The sequence below is a fragment of the Balaenoptera borealis genome, assembly GCF_965194805.1.
Source record: "Balaenoptera borealis genome assembly, chromosome: 3".
Lineage (NCBI taxonomy): Eukaryota > Metazoa > Chordata > Mammalia > Artiodactyla > Balaenopteridae > Balaenoptera > Balaenoptera borealis.
Window position 1 is genome coordinate 182725308 of NC_138866.1, and position 16720 is coordinate 182742027.

At 49.0% G+C, this 16720-nt stretch overlaps 1 protein-coding gene across 4 annotated transcripts in view; it reads right to left on the reverse strand.

The window, feature by feature from the left end:
• Nucleotides 1-15424, reverse strand: part of SVIL (supervillin) — a 239797-nt gene extending 224373 nt beyond the window's left edge. For all 4 annotated transcript variants that reach the window (XM_082386363.1, XM_082386378.1, XM_082386365.1 and 1 more), the window contains exon 1: nt 15093-15424. The gene's annotated coding sequence lies outside the window, so the exon portion shown is untranslated. The remainder of the gene's footprint in view (nt 1-15092) is intronic.
• Nucleotides 15425-16720: the final 1296 nt, after the last annotated feature.

Below are 16720 nucleotides of genomic sequence, written 5' to 3' on the forward strand. Positions count from 1 at the left end.
ATTACAGACTCCAAACTAATGATATCAGTAATTACATTAAATGTAAATGGTCTAAAACACCAATTAAAAGACAGATATTGTCAAATTGGAAAAATAAAAGCAAGATCCAAAACCCATACTACCCACAAGAAATGCACTTTAATATAAAGACACAAATAGGTTTAAAATAAAAGGATGGAAAAAGATATACCATGCTAACAGACAAAGGATATTTCAGAGCAAAGATTATCATCTGGTATAAAGAAAGTCACTTCATAATGAAAAATGTCCAGTTCATCAATAGGACTTAACAATCCTAAATATCTATTCAACTTAACAAGCATGCTTCCAAACACATGAAGCAAAAACTGATGGAACTTCAAGAAGAAAGGCCAATTCAAAAGAACAGGCACATATGTCAATACTGTTCTCTCAATATTTAATAGGACAAGTAGACAGAAAATCAGTAAATGTAGAAAAGATTTGAACAAGATCCCCAGGTGATCTGTATGCACATTAAGGTCTAAGAGGCACTGCTCTACCTAATCATAATGGATAGACAGTCCATATTCAGTCAACTTCTAGCAAATTTTTCTTCTGGCTTCTTACTGGTATCATCATAACTGGTACAGGCATACCTCATTTTATTGCATGTTGTTTTATTGCACTTGATAGATGCTGTGTTCTTTACAAACTGATATCGATGCAAGTGGCAACCTTACATCAATCAAGTCTATTGGTGCCATTTTTCCAACAGCATTTGCTTACTTCATGTCTCTGTGTCACATTTTGGTAATTCTTGCAATATTTCAAACGTTTTCATTATTATATTTGTTTGGTGATCTGTGATCAGTGATCTTTTGATGTTCATACTACAACTTGCTGAAGGCTCAGATGATGGTTAGCATTTTTTAGCAAGAAAGTGTTTTTTAATTAAACCATGTACGTTGTATTTTTAGACATAATGCTATTGCACACCTAACAGACTACAGTATATTGTAAACAAAACTTTTATACGCACTGGGAAAACAAAAAATTCATGTAACTCACTTTATTGTGGTACTTGCTTTACGGCACAGGTCTGGAACCAAACCTGCAATATCACCGAGGAATGCCTGTATACTTCTGTCTGGCTTCCAGGCTAACCAGGAGTTAGAGGACAAGGTAACTTTAGGAAAGCTAATCTTAAAAAATAAATCACAGAATTTAGAGATAGTAGAGTTGAAAGAATCTGGATTTACTCACCTTATAGACCTAGAAATAACACCAGCTCTACCACTTAGATTTAAATTTCTTGAGACTTAAGGTACTCATCTGTGGGACTACGTTAAGAGCTACCATAAAGTAATGTATAGACAATGTCTAGCACACAGCCTACCCCAGAATGCATGATCAGTAAACATTAATTCCTTTCCCACCAGCATGGACTAGTCAGTAACACTCCTGGTACAGAGATTAGCTTTCCAGCACATCTGCTTGAATAATCTCAGTAAGGATGGGGAAGGTCAAGATCTTCAACAGCAAAGCATGCCAGTATCTCTATTCTGATCACTGAATATCCTGACACACCACTTGAACTCAGCCAATACTTTTCCTTCTAACCCTCAATGAAGAGGTTTACTTTATTTATAGTGGTCACTGACATTCTTCTAACAGCTGTTGCCTTCCAACTCATAATGCATTAAGAGTGAAAGGAAGAAGTTGAACAGCTTTATAACAAAGTTTTAAATTGTGGGAAATATATTAAAAATATTGGTATTTTAAGTATCTTTAAAAACCCCATTGGAAAATATCACTTGTTATTGACCTAATAAAATCAAGAGTGAAAAAACAGGACTAAGAGACGACATGGAATCCAGGCCAGACCCTAGTACTTGCTTCCTTTATGATCTTGAGTAGAACATTTTTCTTTGTGACCCTTAATTTCCTCATTTAGAAAAGAAAGATAGACAAGCCCAGTTCATCATACAGAGTGCAAAAAGAATTTAAATGAGATGCATGTGAAACTATTAAAAAAAATACTTAAGTTCAAGGTATTATTATTTTCAATGATCATGGTCATTGGTTCCTCCTATTAATATGGAAAATCAAGAGGTAACTGGGGGGTAAAAACTGTCAAATATCAGGCTTCCCTGGTGGCGCAGTGGTTGAGAATCTGCCTGCCAATGCAGGGGACACGGGTTCGAGCCCTGGTCTGGGAAGATCCCACATGCCACGGAGCAACTGGGCCCGTGAGCCACAACTACTGAGCCTGCACGTCTGGAGCCTGTGCTCCGCAACGAGAGGCCGCGACAGTGAGAGGCCCGCGCACCGCGATGAAGAGTGGCCCCCGCTTGCCGCAACTAGAGAAAGCCCTCGCATAGAAACGAAGACCCAACACAGCCATAAATAAATAAATAAATAAATAAATGTATTTATTTAAAAAAAAAACCTGTCAAATATCAAGCCACTATTCTCCTTTTTAGATTTATGCACTGAATATTGTGTCAGCAACTGTAAGTTTTTATAAAGCTCAAAAATTTCCCAAATTACTACTGAAGAGATTTCTCTGCAAGGAACAGGAAGTGCAGTAACAAGAAAAAAAATCTGAGTAATTTTTCTAAGACTATATTACATAAAGCCCAAGAAGTCAAGAAATTTTGGTTTAACACAGGCCCAAACTTTCACCCAAAACCCTGTTAGAAAGTTAAGAAACAGTGGCAACATCATACCTCAATAAAGCTACAGAAAGAAAGGAAAGAAAGAAAGAAAGAAAGAAAGAAGGGGGGGGGGAAGGAGGGAGGAAGGAAGAAGGAAAGAGAGAAAGAAAGAAAAAAGAAGAAAGAAAGAAAGCAGTGGCAATGGCAGTTGGAGAATGCACACATTAAAACAACAGCAAAACAAAAACAAAAAGTGCTTTCACTATGTTAGACACAGATCTGGGACAATCAACGTCTTCAGCAAAAAGCAGGCAAATACTTGAATCCTATTCTCTAAACCCAATGTGGACTTAAGAGCACTAAAATCTCCAATCCTACTTTGACAGCCTTATTCTTAAAATTTTACATTAGCATTTTGCTGCCTTTCTGGAATCTCCCATTACTCATGTGCCATTCAGTACAATATCACTGCCATTTATTTACTGGCTTAGCACACTGGAAGCTCAATGTACCTTGGAGTCAGAAGACCTAGGTTTAAATGTCTATCCTGTCACCCGCTAGATAAATGATTCTGACCAGTCCTTCACCTCTGTAAGCCTCAATACTGCTCTTCTGTGAAACGGGAATAACACTACCTACTTCAAGTGGTGGTTATGATTAAGTGACATTAGCAATGTGAAAGTGCCCTGCACGTAAAAGTGCTCCTATATGTATAAGCTTAAATAAGTATCTCCTAAATTCAAATGATGATTATTCATGACGAGTCATGTTCATAGCACTTTAACTGAAACTTCCAGTATTCACTAACAAGAAGGCATTACTCTTAGAGCTGTTTGTCCTACCACACTATGAATGATACTTTAGGGAATAATAATAATAGTAATAATAACAGGAACCCATCCTGAGAAAAATTATCTGAAGAGTCTTTTCATCTTTTAAATTGTCTCCACTCTATCTATACAGAAACTAAAAAAAAATATTAAATCCACAGGCATCCTCGTATTTACCTACACTGAGGATGACTAATTCGGTAAGCCTAAAACACAATGGGGGCAACTCCTTCAGAGCTCATTAACTCTCCCCAGCTCTCTCTAGATTCGAAAACAATGCGGAAAGCATTTGGGAAATGGGACACCAAAATGAAATAGAAAAGCCATTCTAGGGTAACTATCAGCAATCCGTGTGGATCTGGCAACCAAAGAGAAAAAGGTTTGGGTGATGATTCTGCAAACACAGCACTTATCTTCATGAAGGAGACTTTTAGCTGAAACGGGAAGTAATGGAGTAGACAATGTGTACAGTCGGCCCTCTACATCTGGGTTCGGCATCTGCGGATTCAACCAATCGCGGATCTGCATATGCGGGAATCCCGAGAATACCAAGGACAGACTGTATTGCAAACTATGCTTATGGGGCAAAAAACATATAAGTGGGTTTTTAAATGTTAGTGGCTCTACCATCAGATAAAGGATACACTACTACTTGAACCTAGAACCAGTGTCTGTGCTCAAAATGAAAGTGGGAGGTTTTCCACAATAAATTTGCAGTTTCCTCTAAGGTTTTTTTTGTTTGTTTGTTTTTTTCCCAAGAAGCCTAGACATTAGCGATGGAACTAATTTGTTCATGGAAAAAAATAAAGTGCTTTCACTGCCTGCTGTTTCCTTCCAACACTGGGAGAACCAAGTATAGAAAAAAAATGCCACATGATGAAAGCTTTTAGTTTTCTTAAGAAGTGGTGAAATTAAAAAAAAAAAAAAAACACACACAGATGTTGGGTTTACATAAATAATCAGCTGAAACATTTTTCTACTATATAATTTTCTTGTCGAGCATATAATATGCTTTTCTTTTTCCTGGAAATTCAATGTCAGAACTGTATGACGATGACTGTTTTTCAACAGATAACTGGATAATTCTGGGGTCAGAAGAAGAATATAAACATATATATACACACACACACACACACACACATATATCTACATATCACATATATGTCACTTAAAAGTCTTACGTCAGATTCATTTTTAGGTATGGGAAGGAAACAGTTTAACATTGCTTGAAATAAGTTCTTTATACTTGAGGTCACGGTCTATCAATTTTTCTAGGAATGTAGGTTCTTAGCCTTTTTCTTACAGCTCTTGGACTTAAAGTCCAACAGATTAAAAATCGCAGCTCTTCAAAAAAGAAAGCATGTTTACCTCCAAATTTTCAAGCATGGACTTTTCTCCTCATGGCACAGAGTTCGGGAACAGAGGACTGTCTTTCCACTTACACTCCTATTAAGAGCCACATCTGAAACCGGACATATAGACACAACCTTGAAGCAGACCATCCTCGTCCAAGTTTCTTCTTGAGCCCCAGAGTGACCCATCCTGAAAGGCCACCCTGGGTCCCCACAAACTCCCTCTGAGAGAAAGCTGGTCCAGCTTCCCTTTCAAGCCTCTCTTTTTCTCCAAGAATCATAGGTTTCACCAACCTGCCTGGCCAGTATTCTTAAAATCACGACTGGGTTTTATCAGACATACAGACGTTTGATCCTTGAAAGGCATTGAAGATAAGAGCAGTGTCGTCTACACCACGCTGGGTGTGAAGATGAGACTTGAGGGCTCACACAGATACGCTTCTGATAGTGAGGAAGTCCCTCTTCCCTTCAGCAGGCCTGAAATAGAAGCACTTTCCTCCCCCAGACACGGTTGAGAACAGCAAGGCGGACACCAGAGGCTGCTGGCTGCGACACACAGCACCACAAAAAAGAGGCAGAGTGCTGTGGGGTACAGTCCCTCCCGGGTGACAATAAGCCTGGCAGCCAGTTTCTGCAAAGCTTGGCAGAGCGAAAAGAAAGCCTCTTTAGAAATACAGTTGGCAAAACACTGAGTATAAAGGACACTCTGAGAAAATGCATAATTGCAGACTCAGAGCCACTGTCTCGACCAGTACATCCTTTATGGGACAGTGGAGGAAGTCTAGATCCCCACTGGACATCCTGTAACCGCATGGCTCTCCAGGCTCTCTTCTTCCTTTGTTACATGCAGCGGTGCAGATGGACACAGAAAGAAAAGTAAACCTACAAGACATTGACCTGGTGTCTCCTTGACTGCATAAAGTTTATGACTTGGGACCTGAATTCAAACCCAGACCTGACTACTTACTGTCTTCTCTCATTTGAGGTACTTAACCTATCAAGGCTTCAGCTCAGAGATGGTGCTGATTCAAAGACGCCCAGCATGTCAAGCCCGATGCTTAGAGCCCGACGCACGGTCCCAGCCGGTCCTCGAAGCTGCCACAATCAGCAGCCTCACCGCGCCCACCACTGCATCCCGTGTGCCCCGTTACACCTGGGATGTGCTTCCATCTCACCTACAACACGTTCCCGTGCTGGCAAAGCCATCTCCGACTGTAAGCCCCATGAGGGCAGGATTCGCTCTGTATTCTCAATGCCAAGCCCGAACGCACGTGCACACACACGTAGTTAACAGACGTTTGCTGACCAAACCAGTGAATGAATCAACAGTCTGACTGATCACTTTCATGTCTTGTTTTCTATATAATCCCAATTTAAGAGACCTTTCCCCAGGTGTTGTTATAGACAGATTACTAGATTAGGTGAACTGAACCTGATGACCACATCAAGATTCTGCTGGATACCAATGACAGAACATTGCTGAAACAAAGATCCCTTGGTCTGGGTGAGTCTACAGGAACATAAGCTCCTATTCCAATGCTCTAAGCAGACTCCCCTATCTACCAGGGCAGAAAAATGGGCTCCCTTTTATTTGGGAAGGTCTAGAAGCAAACTCCATTTTGGCACAGGTAAGCATCCTTTCCCTTTGTTTTTCAGAATTTAAAAAAAAAAAAAAAAAAGGAGAGCAAGGTGCAAGGGCTCCAGGGCTCACGGGGAACACGGCCTAGCAGGGGCCGCACCCCGGACGCTCTCCCTGCAGCCCTGGCTCAAGGCATCCTTCCCCACTGCTTCCCAACTGCCAACCTGTTCTATCCTGACCCTGAGGATACCCCTCCGTGTTCGTAGCTTTGGAGAGAAAAATAAAGAGTCCCAAATCAGGGTGAATCCGTGAAGGATCTCCCCAGACCTCCTCTCCAGCATATTTTCATGGATGAGGGATCACTGATAGGAAATACCCACCGTGAGCCTCTAGAACAGCACAGATTCGAGATGACCAATCACTCACAACTTACACACAAGCCAGACTGGCCACACAGTACAAACTCAACTTCCTTTCAAGACCTTTCAGAAATATAATTTGAAGGGGGGGTGGGGGGGAAAGCAAATATTAATTCTGCTCTGTGTATGTACAATTTCCATTTGCAAGGAAGAGGTTATCCAAAAACAAGCTCATGTTTCAGTGACTTTCACGGCACTGCCATGTGAAAGGAGAGCCAAAATAAATCTCAAAACCATTACCCCCAAAGTTCAACCCTTTGAAACGCCCTGACTTGACCAGTTTCAAGACTGGTGTTTCCCAGTTTCAATTCCAAGAACCACTTTTTCTTTTCTTTTTTTTTTACAAACATCTAAATAAAAACTGTGACAGTGTATATAATGTATGTCACGATTATACCCGATGCAGGTGACAGCCAAACAGGATTGGCTTGGGACAAAGACAGAAGGGCCTGCAAATTGTGGGTTTGAAAAAATAAAGGAGAAAGAATCTACATCTCAGGAAGCACCGTCAAAGAAGGGGAGGAAGGCCTGTCTATCTGAAAGGAACTAAGAAAGTAAATCTTAACAGTGCTCAGCACAAGAAAAAAAATGTGTCATTATGTGTGGTGACAGATGTTAACTAGACTTATTGTGATCATCTCGTGATACAGACAAGTACTGAATCATTATGTTGTAGGACTGAAGCTGGTATGTCAATTACAGCTCAGTAAAACGAATGAAGAGGGTTAAAAAGGGGTGGGGTCGGGGAGGGGAGGAAGAGAGAAAGGGCAGGACAGGAACAAAGCCACGGGAGGCCTGGGGAAGCGCACACACAAAGGGGCAGCAAGGAGCCGAGAGAGGGGGAGCCGTAACAGGGCCGCAGGAGCAGCCGGAGGAAAAGCCGACAGAAGTCAGCAGCAAGGACAGCAAGGGGGAAAAGCCACCCCGTGTCAAAGGGCAGGCTGGCTAGTGGGGGGAAGCAACTAAACACCAAGGACAGATGGAGATAAGGGCATCCAAGGCAAAGCATCCCTAAGACACCTGACACCAGAGACTGCGTCGCAACAGACCAGGAGCAGGAGGGGAAGGCGTCAAAGAGGAAACACAGGGCCCCAGAAGGAGCGGAAAGCTGCCTAAGTTTGGGGGGTGCTGTTGGAGGCATACGGGGAGCAAAACCGAGGCTGCACGGGGCACCCGGGGGAGTCCTGGGCCCAGGAGGGGCCTCATGGCTGCACCCCCAAAGCGCATCACCTTCTTCCTCCTACGGGGAAGTGGCTGCTGCTTCCAGCCTCTAAGCAGCACGATGCTGAAGGCACTACCTAGTCCCCACGACCGAGGGAGCGGGCTCACCTCCCAATGGCCCCCTGTGAAAAGGAGGACGCGATAACTCTGACCACCCGTGAATATCTGACATCCAGCAAGAACGGTGTAGCGTCCAGAGCATCAAACGGGGAGAAACACTTCGATGCAGTTAACGTGAAGTCTCCTTCTGAAAGGAGCTGAGCCGGCTGGAGAAGGATAACAGGTCCAGTTACCAGGCTGGGCCTCTGTGTGTCTGCAGGTGTGTGCGCACAGGTGTGCACATGTGTGACGGGAAGGAGGGGTGACTGTGTGAGAAAGCTGGATGGACCTAGAGATCATCCATCATACTGAGTGAAGTAAGTCAGACACAGACAAATATCACATGGCATCACTTAAGTGTGGAATCGAAAAAAATGATATCAATGTACTTATTCAAAAAACAGGAAAAGACTCACAGACACAGAAAACAAACTTATGGTTACCAAAGGGGAAGGGGAGGAGGGATAAATTAGGAATTTGGGATGAACAGATACACACTATTATATATAAAATAGATAAACAGCAAGGTCCTACTGTATAGCACAGGGAACTCTACTCAACATCTTCTAATAACCTATAATGGAAAATAAGCTGAAAAACAATAGATTTATATCTATCTATATCTGTATCTATATATAGATATATAGATATATAGAAAACTAAATCACTTTGCTGTACTCCTGAAACTAACACAACATTGTAAATCAACTACAGTTCAATTAAAAAAATAAAGGGGGAAAAAAAAAAGAAAGCTGGAAGCTGTGCTCGAGAGCCAAGACTTGAAAACAGAACGTGACGAATAAACAATTATAACATGCAGAGAAGTGTAACAAGGAAGAGACTTATCCCAGGGCCAGTGCAGTCAGCGAAAGTACAGCGAAGTCTCCAGAAGGAGAGGACCCGTCCTCTAGTTTTGAGCAAGCTGACCCTTCCAAGACTTGGCCAGTGAGGGCGCTGAGTTCTGAGGCAGGACCTTGTGATTCTAGTCCTAGCCCAGGCAGGGTTCTCAACGGCAGGCAGAGCCTGTTTCCCCTTCTGTACAGTACAGCCCACCCACCCCTGCCCCCAGGTCATCAGCCCTGAGAACGAAACAGAGTTCCTGAGAGTCTCCAAAGAGAACGGCAGCTAAACCAACCGAAGGCCGAAAACGTTGTCAAAAATCTAAGACTCCTGTGCAAAAGGGATGAAGTAAAAGATAATGCGAATGTGTCCATGGCGCCCAGAAGGGGATTAAAGGGCTTAGAATTGTGGGTCTAACTCAGCAACTCTGGGTCGCTGGGTGAGCTGAAGCCACAGCCGTTTCCAGCACAAGAGCCCCTAAGAGTGAGACGAGCATCGGTGTCTGAGGCTTTCACACGTGTCCAAGTGATCGGGGTTTACTTTATAACCTCTTCTAGAACAAACGGATTGAAGCTGACTCAGTCCCTGTAAGGGACTGGATTTACGCTTGTAGCTGCTAGAAGCCATTCATTCCCCTCAATTCACAAGAATTAGGAGGCAAGATGCTTTCGAGTGCTGGGCAGGACTCAGGGGCCGGGGGCCGGGGGGCGGGGGGGGGGGGGCGAGGGGGTGCAGGTAGAGACAGGTGTGTCTACACGCACAGGCAAGGCCTTCTCTTGTTAGTAGACGTACTCAACATTTGATCAACCTTATAATGCTTCTTCTATCTTCCTGTACCCAGACCCTCCTCCTCGGCTTTATTTGAGCAGACATGGTGACAACACCAATGGGATTACACAAAAAGCTGCCTGAAGAGGCACTTTCACACAAAAAAGACGCTGCCTCTGTTACAGCCCGCGTATTGTACTTGTTTATGTCTGCTGTTTCTGAGCTGTTGCGTCCATCCGGGGCTGGGCCCAAGCCCTTGCTCACCTTCAGGCCTGCTGCCATGTAAACACTCAACCTAAGATTTGCTGAAGTAAACCAGGGAGCCAAATCATCTCAGATAAGTAACAGTAACAACTTCTTGGAAACTGCAGTTTTCTCACAGATAAGGTAAGGGGTGTGGGCAAAGCACCTCCTGGCTCTAACAGATGCAAAATACCCTCATCTTCTGAAAACAAAAGAGCACCGTCTGGACACACATTGTAACTTTTATACATTTCAGGCAACAGAAAAATGTATATGATTAACCTTGATGGATAGGGCAATTAAAAAAAGAAACACATTTAGTTTTAATATGAGACCTGTTCCTTTGTTAGTCAATGAAATAGAAAAGCGACCTAGGTTTTAAGTAGGGAAAAACTATATACACATTGGTCATCCTCAAAAAAACTGTATTTGGAAAAAAATGTTAATTCTGACATTTCCTTTTAAATCTTCTCCCCTGAGAGGCTCTATCTGGACTAACATTGACATAACAGAAACAAACAAGAACTCTTTATGATGGCTACAGTTTAACAAAGGCATCTGCGGATTTTTACCTTCCTTGGGGACTGCTCAAAAGCAGAAAACGTAAGCACAGTTGCCCCAGCAGCTGGCAAGTTCTCTCCCATATGCGCAGAAGTTGTGGAACAGCTGGGGAATGCAAGATGCTTTTGAACACGCTGCTATGTGATCCAAAATAACGCTGCCCGTTCATCTTCCCTACAATGGTAGCGACAGCCCAGCGCAGGTCTGGCGCATGCCCTACAGCTGCTTCTTTCTTCCGCCCTGGAAACTCCACAAGTAGCTACAAATGAAGCTCGATGCACAAAAGGGGAGAAACCTTGCTGTTAACCCTTTATGTGCCGTCCCCTGCTTACACGCGCAGATCATTTTGCCACGTGGGAGGAAGCTGCGTTTCGAACCCAGATGGAAAATCTATGTTTACCTTCCAAGGGCAACCCCTCCCTGGACTCCATGCCATGGCCTTCTTGGCGACAACTTCCACGATCGGGTGGCGTTTAATAACATTATAATGTTTCCAGTGCTTGCTTTCGCCCTGGGTGATTACGTAAAAGATAAACGCAAAATCAAGAACTAGGACATAGCAACGTTCAGGGGTCTTTCATCAACAACTTGACATAGTATATTTAAAAACAACTATTTCTCCACTTGTTGCTAAATTGAAAAGCTTCCAAGATTTTTTAACGTGTGAAATAGCTATCCTGGTTGTTCGCTGGTTGTGCAGCTTAACTGGACATAACCAGACCTCTCTGTGTCACCTTCCAAATGTTAGTTTGGCAATTTTCAGGTCATACATAGGTCACCATATCTGAGCAGGCAGTTCTGAAATGTTATCTCAAACTCTCCTCCCTCCTCTGTCCATTTTGTGGCTCCTCTTTAAACAGACTCCAGACAATCCTCTGTTTTCCAAGTAATGGTCCCACTTGCCAAGGTCGGGCCAGCACAATTTTCACAGACGCAGATATTCTCTTTAGTGTTGTCAATGGCTAGTGAACGAACAAAGAGAAGACCTGCTTCCTTTTCTCCAGCTTGTTTGGTTTTGAGCTTGCTTTTTTAAGTCCTGTCATCATGGCTATTAGGAAACTGGCTTCAAATTTAAAGGAAAGAGAAATGGCTGGAGGGCTGGCCGCAAAATTACACAGTGGTAACACTAGGAGGAAAGCCCGATGGTTCCGGAGCCCCTTGTAAATTCCTTGGGCAACGAGACAAAGTTTTCCATCACTACCACCCTGCCCCCCAACACACGCACACACAGCACTTGCTGACAAGAAGGAAGAATCACTAAGTGCACCACCTCGCTGTATGAACCAAGAAGATCGAGTTCAACTATCAACTATTTTGCCTCTCTAGACGAGGGAAGACAAGAAAGAAAGAGTCTGTTCTTAAACATCATCATTATTAGTTAACACTTGTCGGGCAGCTACTACCTCCTAGGCTCTGGGCTACTAAGTACCTGATACGAATGACCAAATCTAAGCCTTGCAGCTTGAAACCAGGTGCTGCTGTGATCATTCCTGCCCTAAAAGAGGAAAGTGAAGCTCAGAGAAGCTGAGCAGCTTGCCCAACGCTACAGACCTATAAACGGTGGAGGCGGCATTCGAAGCCCGCCCTTAATCATCATGCCTCACTGTCTCCACAACTGGCCCTGCCCTAGGACATTCTGAGTCAGAACTGTCATTCCAGGGTTTCAAACAACATCTTTCTTTAAGGCGAAACACTTTCAGTACATTCAAGACAACACCACCATCCCATATTATAAACTTGAGCTCAATAATGTCTAAAGATGTGGAGATGATCTCAGATGTCTAAAAGGAATTCTAGAGTCATAACCCATCAGGCAGTTAATGAAGGCTGGCTGCATTTCCAAGGCATTTTAAACACACATTCAGGGCGGTGGCAAAGTCACAGAACTTAGACAGGGTAGGCAATGCTGTTCTTTCCTGCAGGGAAGGCCCACAGAGCTCCGAGCTACAAAGAGCTCCTGACCCCAGGCCCACCTGCCTAATGAGACACCACACAAAGCAAAGGACAGCTGTTTCTGACTCTCTTTGGAGCTGTCAGATAATTCTAAGCGGTTTTACTTGTCTTCGTATACCTTAAGCTTTAAACTAAGAGTTGGGGGACTTCCCTGGTGGCCTAGTGGCTAGGATGCTGGGCTTTCACCGCCGTGGCCCAGGTTCAATCCCTGGCTGGGGAACTGAGATGCCACAAGCTGTGCAGCACGGCCAAAATAAATAAAAAGAAATAAACTAAGAGTTGGTTTCGTTGAGGCCTTGAGCCACAGAAAAGTCAGCCACAGGTCAAGGTCAATCTAACCCTAATAACGAACACGATCAAACCGAACCTGGGGTTACAGCCTGTGCCCTGACTCTTCAATCAGCAACCCATAACAACTTTTCGGGAACGTCCTTTGGCACAGAACTGGGATGAGCAAACATCACCCTTTGGAGCAGGACAGACTCTTGGTCCCAGAAACCTCTGTAAGCCTGTTTCCTCATCTGTGAAATAGAAATCACCGCTCTGGAGGGGGCTGGGAGGGTTCAAAGCGAATGGTGAAGAGCTTTCCCAAGTGGATACAAGATTCTCTCATACAGAAGGCCTTTCCCTACTTCAGAAGGGAGTGAAGGCAGACAAGATAAGAAAACGTGAATTCTATCCACTGATTACCGCGGGATAAGGTTTCACACCAGACCGGAGCACCCCAAGTTTCTCTTGGGCAGAACCCCCTCTGGATCCAGCTCCCGGGAAACGTCTGTCGCGCAGGGGAGACGGTGCCCCCGCCATTCCAATGACAGACTCGTGCCTAAGTCGGGGGTTTGCATAACCTCGGGGGAGGGGGCGGGGGGAGGACAAGGAGCGCTCCTTTCTCGCCGCTGTCCTCTCCCCTTCCGCGGAACTTCCAATGGCAACAAACTGTCAAGGCTGCACGGGAGCTGTACTGCCGAGGCCAGAAGCGCTTAAGCCCGCACCTGACCCAGACTGCGGCCTGGACTGGAGCCGCCGGGCCGCTAACTCACAGGAATGCAACCACCGCCTCCTGGAGCTCCCCTCTGGGCGCCCCGGGCCGCCGCTGTCACCCCGGGACTAAGCCCCGCCCTTCCGGGAGCCCGCGGGGAGGGGCGTGGCCCGGCGGGCCGGCCGGGCGCGCGGCGCGGGGACCGTGCGCCCGCGGGGGCCCTGCGGCGGCGCGACCCTGGGGCCCGGGCGGTGGGGAGGGCAGGCCGGCAGTGTCGCAGTTCTACGCACACGCGTGTCCCTCCCCGGGCCGCCCCTCCTGCCCGCCTAACCGGCCGCCCCGCTAACTTCCCGAAACTCCGCGGAGGGAAATCCTGAGACAGCCGGTACCTCCGGACGGCGCGCGCCGGGGACGGAAGTGGGTGGGAGCGGCGGCCGCGCCGCGCCTTTGTTGCTGCGCCGGGACCCCGCGGGCCCCCGGGAGCGCCCCATCGCGGCGGCCCGGGGATCGGTCGCCCCTCCCCGCTCGCCGCCCCCGGCAGGACCGCCCGGAGCCCGAGCCTAGCTGACCCCTCCTCCGGCCCCCGGAGGAGGGCGCGCCGCGGCGCGTCCTAGTGTCTGCCGGCCGGAGCCCGGCGCGGCCGTGCCCGCCCTCGGCCACCGCGCGAAGGGACGCTCCTCACCTTCTTTCCGAGCTTTCCCCAGACCTCCGGGGGCGCGATCGCCGCTCCCCGCCCGACAGCAGCTGGGCAGCCCCGACCCTCGGCAGCGCCACGGCCACTCCCTGACTCCTTTCACAGAGCGAGGGCCGGGTCCCCCTCCCGGGATGATTCACTGCTCCTCACCTGGAGCCTCGCTCGAGTCCCCTCCCCTCCGCCGGTCCGCGCGACGATCGGGAGCGGGCGCCCTCTGCCGGGCCACCCGGCCGCAGCTCCCCGGGCCGGAGTGGGTCGGGAACATGGAGCCCGGCCGAGCGCGGGGACCCCCGCGGCCACCCCTCGGGAGCAGGGGCCTTTGCGCCGGGACCGTCCCGGGCCGCCACGCCCGGGCTGGGCCCGACCTCGGGCCAAGACGACCAGAGCTGTCCCTGAGCCCCGGGGCCACTGCGCGCCCGGAGTCACCCCACTCGCGGGCCGGCCGGTCCAGCCCTGCCCCCGGGAGGCGTCCCCAGGAACCCGCCATCAATCGCGTGCGCACGACCAGTTTAAACGCCCCGGAAAGCCAGTTTCACTGTGTGAAAACAAAGTTTGGGTCCTCGTTCCCAGTAGCCCTCTTCCGCCCGAATTAAAGGGACGGAGGGGAGGGCAGAGGCCTGTCACACCCCCCCGGGTCCTAGGACTTGGAAGACGCTTGGGGCGAGCTTCAGGGACAGTCGCAGCCCGGGTGGAGCCCCAGGTCGGCCGGCGCGTGGCCCCCCGGCCGGGGGGTGTGGCTGGCCCATGACTCGCTCTTTCGCCCGGGTAAACACACTTCCAGCAGGTGAGCCCGCCCGCCCCCCGCCTCCGCCCTGCGCCAGGTCCTGGGTGCAAGTGTGAAGGGGGACCAGGGGGAGCCGAGAAGACACCCACGCGCGAAGGGCCGCGTCCCCCGCCGAGCGCGTCCACGCGCGCACCCCGCCTCCCCGCACTTACCTGGCCCGCGGGCTCGCCCACCTGCCGGCCGGCAGCCGGCGCCCAGCTCCCCGCGGCGACGACGGTGGCGGGGGGCGCACGCTGGTCCCCGCGCGAGCTGGCTCTCGGCGAGGGACCCGGGAGAGTCTGTCCGGCGCCCCGGCGCCGCAGCTGCCCGAGCAGACAAGTTGCGAGGCGGCTCAGGGCCGAGCGGGCGCCTCCGTCCCCGAGTGCGGGCGCGCGAGTCCCGGCGCGGCGGGCGGGCGCCGGGTAGTAGTTGTAGGGCCCCCGGGTGTCGGCCGCCGGGCGTTCTGAGTGGCTCGGACCGCGAGCCAGGCTGGCGGGGCCGGCGCGACCCACCCCCTCGGCACGCGCACGCGCCGGCCCGGGGACGCGCACGCGCGCCCGGCAGCTCCGGGGCCCCGGCGTTCGCCGCGCTGCCCGCGCTCCAGCCCCCCTGTGGCCCGAGGGGCGCCGCTGACCTTAGAGACCCCGAGCGGGCGCTGCAGGGATAAAACCCTCCGGCGTGTGCGAAGGTTGTAGCCACAGGCGCTCCGGGCCAGTTGTCAAGGAGACCGTCGTGGCCCCGCGGCTCGCAACTGTGAAAAAGTCACGTCACCCTCCGACCTGGCCGTCTTGACGGGGGACCAGCCCCTCTCTCCGTGGTTCTCACACTTCACACTTCCGCGGGTCAGAATCGCCCGCCCACCTGAGATTAGTCACGACGCAGAGCGCTAGACCCTCCCCCCTTTCTCATTCTTTACACCTGCCAGGTGAGGCTCAGGCAGCTGTGCAGACTGAACGGTGGAGGTGCGTGAAGTACTGGGTGATCCGCAAAGCAGTAGCTAAACGTAGACTTGCGAGAGCCACTCGTGCCACTTGTCTGTTTCACTAGCAGGTGTTCCCACTTAGTCTCCCTCCAGTCCCTGCCTCTTCTCCTCTGAGCGTTAAGACCCTTGCTTTCCTGTTGAGGCACCGAGCTTGGGCATGGCAGCCCCCATGGGAGGAGTGAAAGGCGAGCGTGTCAGCTTCCTCGGGCTGCCATCACAAGCTGCCAGACGCTGCGGCCTAGCCCACAGAAGCTTCTTTTCTCACGGATCTGGAGGCTGGAAGTCCAAGATGGAGGCGTCCGTCAGGAGGGTTGGTCTCTTCCGAGGCCTCTCTCTCCTTGGCTCGCGGCTGTCTGCCCTCTCTGTCTTGGCCTGCTCTCTCCTCTCTATGTGTCTGCCTGTGTCTAATGTTCTCTTTTAAAGACACCAGTCATCCTGGATGACAGCCCACCCATAAGACCTCATTTTAACTAAGTTACCTCCTTATAGACCCTCTCTCCAAATACAGGCACATTCTGAGGGACTAGGGGTTAGCGCTTCAACAGATGAATTGGGGTGGGGGGAGTCGGGGGGGACAGGGCCGGGGGACACAACTCAGCCCATAACAAACAGGGAGCGTCACTGCCCCGAAGGTCCTGGAACAGAATTTGAGCGTCAGCCTTCCCTCCTCCCTACTCATCCCAGTACCCTCCCCGTAGGCTGGCCTGTGTGTGGACTCACGCACACCGAAAGGCTGAGATTCAAAGCTGTAGGGACTTAAAATCCAGTAACGATACGGCCCTCTTAGCTCAGGGTCCTCGGAAATACGATCAGGACAAC